At 43.0% G+C, this 8,553-nt stretch overlaps 1 long non-coding RNA gene across 1 annotated transcript in view; it reads right to left on the bottom strand.

Moving 5' to 3' along the window:
• Positions 1 to 5,734: 5,734 nt before the first annotated feature.
• The window catches only part of LOC103129716 (uncharacterized), a 22,928-nt gene continuing 20,109 nt past the window's right edge, over positions 5,735 to 8,553 (bottom strand). The window contains exons 2-3 of the long non-coding RNA XR_475107.2: positions 7,108 to 7,220; positions 5,735 to 7,014 (exon numbers count right to left, since the gene is read on the bottom strand). This is a non-coding gene — a long non-coding RNA (uncharacterized LOC103129716). The remainder of the gene's footprint in view (positions 7,015 to 7,107; positions 7,221 to 8,553) is intronic.

Genomic DNA, 8,553 nt, shown 5'->3' on the forward strand with positions numbered 1-8,553 from the left:
TTAGCGGTTGGAGGATTTCTCTTTAGGCTAAAGACCAGGAGCCATTTCTGCTGCTAACGCTAGGCTAGCACGTTAGCTTTGGTTGCATTTACCCAGAATCCCCTGGGTAAATGCAACCCAGGGCATTCCACTGGGTCCACTTCCTGCTTTTGGAGCGGTCTTTGGTCCGCTTGGCGTTCACATTCAAACTGAACCAGTATGGGGGAATTTTTCTGCCAGAATCCAAGAGGACATTTTCAGTCTGAAAGCAGGACTTCATGTCTTTCTTCTTAAAACTTGTAACACTTGTACTGCAAACTTCTCACGCTCAGACATAGTTTCTGCTCAGACTCTCTGCTTGCTTGCGAAACATTTTCTGCTTGCTTCTGGAAAAAACTGCACTGTTGCCTGGCAACCTCTCAGCCAATAAAATGAAAGCGTTGTCCTGCGTGTGTTTGTTTCCTTCTAGCGGGTCTGCCTGTGTGGCTACTATCGACTGTAGCAACCTGAGCCACCCACTGGAAGTAGGGAGTTGGTTGAGGAACAAAATCCTGCCTAAGATCAGTAGCTATTACCGATCAGTAGCTGTTAGCGATCAGTAGCTGTTAGCGATCAGTAGCTGTTAGCGATCAGTAGCTGTTAACCATCATTAGCTGTTAGCGATCAGTAGCTGTTAACCATCATTAGCTGTTAGTGCTCAGTAGCACTCCTGGTGGATGTTCTACGTAGCAGAATGCTGGCATCGTTGTTTCTCCCTACATCCAGTGGGCGACTGTCTGAGGAGTTTTGAGAACAAAAGACATGAAATCCTGCTGTCAGATTGAAAATGTCCTCTTGGATTTTGGCAGAAAAATCCCCCATAAACCAGAGTTCACTTCAAATGAACCCAGACAGAGGTCAGAGGTCAATTTGCGTTCACACCTCACCAACCGGATTGGACTTTGACTAGGTCAACTTAGTGGAGTTGGATTAAAGCAGACTGAACTGGTGTGAATGGAGCCTTAAAGGTGCAAAATAACTAAAAATCACCAATAAAAAACGTATTAAACCTGAATTAGATAAAAAGCCACAGCAAGATACTATAATGAAAAGCCCAGTTCTGGTTCCGACCCGCAGGCGGATTGAGTTGTGATTCCAGCAGCTGAACTTGTTCCTCCTCCGTTTCTGAATCTCTATTGATTTGGCTCACAGCATCTTTTCTCTGATTAATAAGCGCCTGTGTTTGCCGTTCCCCAATAACGAGCTCGGCTGCTTCCGTGTTCAGAGGTAAACAATTCTTCAGGATTATGGATCCGGCGACACGTCACGTCTCAGCGGTTCACTTGTAAAAGCTCATTTCAATGACAAAATAAAAAGTTCAGCGCCGACACAGTTTGCAGACACGCTGGGCTAATTAGACGTCGCTAAGCAGCGGAGTGAGGAAGCTGACACAAAGACAGTAATTTATGACTTTACTGACGGAGTGGAGGCTGAAGGGAAACGCGTTTCTGCTCCAGACAACATGCTAATTACACGCTGCTCTCCCTGGGGGCCGGCTGCAGCACCGGGCTCGGAACCAACCCGGTTCTGACCCACCAACATCTGGGAGAAACTGAGCAGAATTTGTGAAACAAACAGGAAAATGAATCAGAGAGAGAAAGAGAAAAAACATGAAAACCATGCATCTTAGAGATTTAGCAGTTTTTGCTAAATGTCTGCTGTGCTGTGTTGAAATAGTGCAGTAAGCAGGGATCACACGCAGCTCAGCTTCAGTTCTCTTTACTCTCTTCTTCTTCATACAGCATCTTATCACATACATAGTCAGAGCTCCCCCTGCTGCCCTTTTCATGCAATAAGACATAACAATGTCCTAGTTAAAGTCATGAGGAAACCACTACGGTTTCAGAGGTTGTAAACTTTGTGTTTGAATTCAGCAGAGACGAAAGTTTGAAAGGAGCAGGTCCGTTAGCGGTCCGGCCCGAATGACCAGAACCAGACAAGAGAAGAAACCAGGATGGGTTCAGGAAGCTAACAGGCGATGCTAGCTTCCGTCGTGACCAGAACAAACGGCTGAAAACTCACCAGGACTCCGTGTCAGTTCAGGTTCTGATGGGCTTTTATGGTTTCTACGTGATGACATCTGGCAGCTGAAACACCGAATGAACATAATTATTCACACCTGTGATCCATTTATTTTAATCTTCCACTTTTCCAGGGTCGGTCCGGAGTCTCCGTTAATCAGAGACATTCTTTGTTTTTTTGCTAATAACGAATAAATACGAAACTAAAAGTGTTTATACGTTGTGAAAACGTTCATCTGTCTCCTCTGGAGGAATCTCAAGGCGTTTCAGGCCAGACGGCGTGAATTTACGGTTCCTGTTCAGAGAACCACGTCTTCTGAATCTGTAAGTAACCAGAGCGGGGAGGTTTGTTCCTGTTGACCAGCATAAATACTAAATTATTAAATCTTTTACTGGATAATTTAGCTTTTGTGTGATTTCTCGCCGGATCCGTTTTATTCCGTCGCCGCGTCAGTAGCTGCAGACTGAGGAGAAGTCAGTCAGTTTCCAGATTTGCTTTGGAAACTTCCAGCTGAAGGTTGCTTTGTCCCTCTGACTCGACTCTTCAGAAGAGAACAAACATTTCAAAGAGAAATCTTCTCTCTCACGTCTGAATGGAAACAAAAGGCAGGGAGGAGAAACACGCCGTCCCGGGGGAAGGCCTGGTTCCTCCGTCAGCCGACACTCCGCTTCAAAGTCCTTTTCTTTCTCCGCCGAGCACAAAGCCGGAGCTGCAGCACCAAACAGCTCACACGGTTATAATGGAGGAAGAAATGAAACGCGAACGGAGCAAAAAGTACCTGGAAGCAGACAGAGAACTCAGCGCAACACAAAGCTGCAACTTATCAGAGTTTAGCAGAAACAGGTTTTACACCGGAAAACATTTCATGATGAAAGACCGAGAATCTCTGGTTCCTCTGGTTTTCTCAATGAATCCACTTTTATCTTCATCTTTCTAATAATACAGATTAAAAACCAGCAGGTCAAAGCCAGAGACTTTAACCTGAAGGTGAAAATAAATCTGCATTCACTGAAATGTTATTTATTCTCAGTTGTAGTGAACTGAGATGAAATCAAAGTGATTTATAAGAAAGAAAAATTATGAGAATATAAAAATATAAACTACTGGAGGCTTCAGAACCGAACTGAACTAAACTGAAGAGATTCGATCCAAACTGAACATCAGTGTGTCAAACTGACCCAAATGTTCCAGCTTTATTCCAGCTGCTCTGATTGGTCAGCTCTCTGATTGGTCAGCTCTCTGATTGGTCAGTTTTGATTGGTCAGCTCTCTGATTGGTTAGTTTTGATTGGTCAGCTCTCTGATTGGTCAGCTCTCTGACGTCCTGCAGGTCTTCTTCCTTTTTGCTCCTGGTGAGTCACTGCCGCTCCAGTCTGAGTTGGACGTGAAGCTAACGATCCGCCCTCGGCTCTCTGGCAGGCGGCCAGCCTGAAGCGATGATGTCACATGATCTGCTGTCCAAACCTTCATCAGCCTCTTCATCACTGCCAACAGGCTGCAGACAGAAAAAGATTCTCTGTCCTGATTTAGTCTTTCCTGCTGCATGCTGGACACATTCATATTTTTGTGCATTTTGATTTCTTCCTTCATTTTGGACGTTTCTGTTTATTTCCAAGGTTTTTCTGTGGCTAATTTTATGCACGTCTTCTGGATCCTCATTTCTTCCCCCTGGTCAGTTTGACGGCCAGCCCAGTTTTCTGTGGCTCAGCCTTCCTCCCAGCAGTCAAACCAAGACTTCCTGTTTCCTGTCTGATAAAATATGAAACCAAACGAGAGAGAGGGATAAATATCTGAGACTCAGATGACAGAGTAGCACTGAAGGAAAATCACCCAGAAATCAAAATGTTTAGGAGTTACACAGTAAAAATAAAAGAAAAAACAGACAGAAAATAAAGGAGGAAACCAGAAGAGACTGAGTGAATAAAGGAGGATTGAGGGCAGATGCTGGTTGGACTTTAAGGCCACAACATGAGAGCTCAGCGCTGCGCTTCCTGCTGGATGGATGATCCAGTAAATCCGTCCTCTGCTGCAGGAGGATCGTTACCGCAGGGAGCCTGGCTCTGACTCGGTTAACAGGCTCACAACGAGAAACTAGTCTGGAGCCGTCCGAGTCCAGGCTGCTGCAGAAACCAGAGGAAACGGGTCCACTCCGTCTGTTTCCACGGCTCAAACAAAAAACCTGAACAATCTCTACGCAGGAAGTCAAACTCAGCTTCACTCTGGGTCAAATCATGAACCTTCTTAAAGGGCCAGATGCATAAAACCATCAACAAAATAAGTAGATTATATGTCTGAATTCAGTAGCTGCATCTTTTTAATGAGTTAAAAAAGTCACTGATTTTGTGAAGCTAAGTTAGAAATATCTGCAAGAAATTTTCCCGTATTTGCGTTTATGTCTGACAGTAAATGTGACTTTTTGTTTCTCGCCGTATCGATTAGACCAGAGGTTCCCAAACTGTGGGGCGCGCCCCCTAGGGGGGCCGTCTGGATGATAAAAAAAACAAAAACAAAACATGAACACTGTATGCTACCTTAGAATGGCCAACTCTCTGTTATTCCTATGTCAATTTGATACAGTAGAGGCTTCCACACTTCCCATATTTGTGTCCTCTGTCACTTTTATCAGCAGTTAAAACTGTTTAATCCGTTGTTAACATGTTGTAACCTGTTTTTCCGAGCCGCCTTTAAACGCAACATGAGCGCTACGACACTCGCGCTGGGTTTCCACCTGTGAAGGAGACCTGCTGCTGCTGGGCGGAGCTACGTAGGTTTGTGTTAGAATCACGGCAGCAAACCAGCAAGCAAAGAACTTTTCACAGTTTTTCCCTCCAAACTAACCGACTGAGTTGAGTAAAGCTGTTGGATGCAGGTAATGTTAGCTAAAAGATGACTAGCTAATAGCAATACAGAACCTTAAGCTTAACAAGTACCTTGTAGGCTACCGATGTTGGTGTCTATTTTCAGCTACATACATTCATTTTGCCCCAAAAAAAGTCGTTTCAACCAGACAGCCATTTGTAATCCATAGGTGGGGCGGGGGGGCGCAGAAAATGTTTGGGAACCACTGGATTAGACGATAATTTCACCTCCAGTCCAGCTGAGGCAGCGCAGAAGGAATACTGCCACCTGCAGGTGGGAGTTAGCATCACAAAACACAGTTTTATCATTTTTACAGAAACTCACAATTATGCATTAGAGCAAAAAACGTGCAGGATTTGTTGACTTTGCGTGAATTTCCATGCTTACGGAGGGACTGACTGATTTATCAGCTGAGGTGGAGACAAAACAGGAAGTTGAATCGTCTCTTCCCCTTTCATCAGGAAGAGAAACAGGAAGTGAATAGTCTCTTCCTGTTTCTCATCAGGAAGAGAAACAGGAAGTTGAATTGTCTCACCTGCACGTTAACATGTGAGGATAATAATGAAACCATTACCTAGCAACAGTCTTCAGTCAGAGGCCTCTTCAGAATCACTGTGTGACTGACTGCTGCTGGAGATCCTCAGCATCCACAGACTCTTTAAATGATCTGACATTTAGTTTCCTTTGTGATAAATAAACTTCCTTCAGGGCCTGTGCCTCAGATTTTATGTACTTTCTAGTTTTTGATGGATGAACTTTATTCTTTCTGTATTTAATCTGTTTTGAACAAAAGTTTTAGTGTTTTGTTTGTTTATGAGTCAATAAAAACAGAAGCAGAACTGAAATCATTTTAATCAGTTTCTCCCGCCTGCTGATCCGCCCTGAAACGTTAAAGTTTCGTCTGCAGCAGCTTCAGGTTGGCAGAAGAAGTGAAAATCTTTCTGTGGTTTCTGAAGCAGAATGGATTCCCTACCGGAGGAGACGGTGCTGAAGGAGCCCTTTTCTAAAGTCAGCGGTCTGTTGCTGCTCCTTCACAGAGAGTTCAGTAAAACGCCACCGGGCGGCGAAGAGGAACGTCTCTGTCAGGGAAAATATAAATGTTTCAGTGTGTTTGTATCTGCAGGCTCCTGTGAGCGTTTAACCTGCCAGACGTTCCAGGGATTTAAATGTTTCTGAGGGATCAGGACTTCCTCCGTTTTCTGCTTCCCTCCTGCAGAAACATGCAGATCCAACTCACTGCTAGGCTTATGATGTCATAAATCATTCATGTCAACAACACGACCTAAACGGCTTTAAATCAGTGAAATATTTACAGTGTGGCAGCTGCTTCAGAAGTTCAGACATTTGAGTAAAATAATCAAATCTTGTTTTATTGATCTGAATCTGAAACAGAAGGAAAATTGTCCAGGATTCTGGTGTCAAACTGAACTTAGAGATCTTTTTTCTGCGTTGTTGGAAACTTGTGACGACGCTCTGCAGCCATGCTGCATCCTGAATGATCAATTATTGTAATACTGATAATACTGCTGTTTTAAAATCATTATATTGATAATGGCATAATGATTAAAGTTTTCTTACGTCCTTTCCAATCCGTTTAAACCCTGGTTGTACGTGTCCATAGATTTCAGGTCAAGCTCTCCAGATATTTTCTTTTTGTTGGTCTAGAAGCCATGATGGTTCAGCTACAGTCTGCGCTGCACTTGCCTACCAAGATGGCGGATCAGTGGCGCGACTCACTTCTGGTTCACATTTGTGGGAACGACATATTGAACTGCCAGGCTCAGAAACGGCGATCAGCAAAAATAATGCAGAAGTTTGCAAATTTACAGAAACAAAGAAATAACCTTAATCTGTCCAGACATCAGTCAGCTACACAAGTTGGTTTGAGGTGAGTTACACTTTAAAGGAATCTGTCTCCAGTCTTGCTGTCAGAACTAGCAGCAGCTAACTCTGTGTTAGTAAGACGTCCAGCTGTGAGGACGCAGCGCTGCACCCGACTGTAAAAATCTGACCGGCGGTCGGCCGGAGAATCTCCAGCAGAACCGCGTGGAGCAGCGTCTCTGGTCATCCATTAACCGCATCGATCATCTTCAGGGTCCAGCTGCCTTGATGCTGCCTGCAGGACATGCAGAGCATCATAACCAACAATCCGTTGACACCGCCAGTCGATATCTGCACATTATTAAGAGCAAGCAGCAGCTGCACTTACTGCTGACGGATTCTGCAGGTTTCCAGACTGACGGACAAATGTCAGGTCGCCGTTTGGCTGCCGACGTTTCCACCTGGATCTGGACCCAACGAACCGGGTCCAACCTGCAGACACTACAGAAATAAAACTGGTTCAGATCCTCACTGACTGACTCAGCTGCAGATGTTATGTTGGGATTCTGCAGATTCACTCTGGCTGCTGGGAACAAGGAGCATTAGAGAGGAAAACATGGGGAGCAAATTTCTGCCAAAAAACTCAGACTAATCTGAGAAATTTTCAAGAGAACAAATGTTTAAAAGAAAAACAATTTTGAACCTTTGAAGCTCAGAAAGTGTTAGTAGAAAATTTCTGAGATGAATCTGAAAATTTTGCAGTGTTTTTTAGGAAATCTGACTTTTCAAACACAAATTAAATTTTTTTCTAAAACATTCCTGAGGTTTATTTTTATGTTCTTTTTTCCATCTATGGCTGTAATTAATCTCTGAATGAGTTTCCCATCATGAAAAATTATATTTTATCTTTCAGATCCAGTTTGCCTGAGATCAACCAACTGGTAGAAATGAAGAACTGGACTGGAAATGGAATCAGTTCTTTATTCACAGAATGTGTAAACAGAAATTGTTTCTGTAATTACAGTCTCATTTTGTGTACAGTTGATTTATTTCCTTTATATTTTAATATTCTGACATTGCTGCAATCCTTCCTATGTTGTTTTGCATTTTTTACAGTGTAATTCTGGAAACAGCAGCAGCCAATAAGTTGCAGCCAAATTGATTTTTACAAGAAATGTCATTTTATATCATACAGTTCTGCCATGTTTCCACTGATAACGACTGTTTTTACAGTTTTAACAGAGTCGTACAAAAAGCAAAGACAAAAATATATTCTCTCCAGATCATGGAGAGTTTGAGCTCCAACCATCTGGGGAGAGATTTCTGTAGCCAGGATTATTCAGACATGTTTTAAATGTAATCTGGGATGATGTTTTCACTCAGTTGGTTTGTTGATATTTCATACACTTCCTGTTTTTCTCTTTTTTGCCTTGCTCCAAGGAACATTTTCATAAAGAGTCGATAAAGTTAAACTGGTACATCTACAATTTCTATAGAAATTAACTGTAAACCTTTCAATGTCCTGAACTGTTAAACTGAAGCTTCCCAAACGTTTTTTCTCTATGGCTGAATTTCCTGCAGTGAGATTCTGGCAAACATAGCTAATGGTAACTTAGTGTAAATTACACAAGTTTCAATTTATAGTGTATATTATTTTTAAAAAAAATGTGTCGCAAACACATTTAATGATTTAATGATTTATGCCATGAAGTCCACCAAGATGTGAAGTCAGGTCGAGGCGGACCGGAGTCGGTTTGAAGTGGATTTCTGGCCTGGTTTTCCTCTGAGACGTTTCTTAATGTCAGCTCCTTCAGACTGCTGAGTTTCATCTGAA

The sequence above is a fragment of the Poecilia formosa genome, unplaced genomic scaffold (assembly GCF_000485575.1).
Source record: "Poecilia formosa unplaced genomic scaffold, Poecilia_formosa-5.1.2 Scaffold572, whole genome shotgun sequence".
NCBI lineage: Eukaryota > Metazoa > Chordata > Actinopteri > Cyprinodontiformes > Poeciliidae > Poecilia > Poecilia formosa.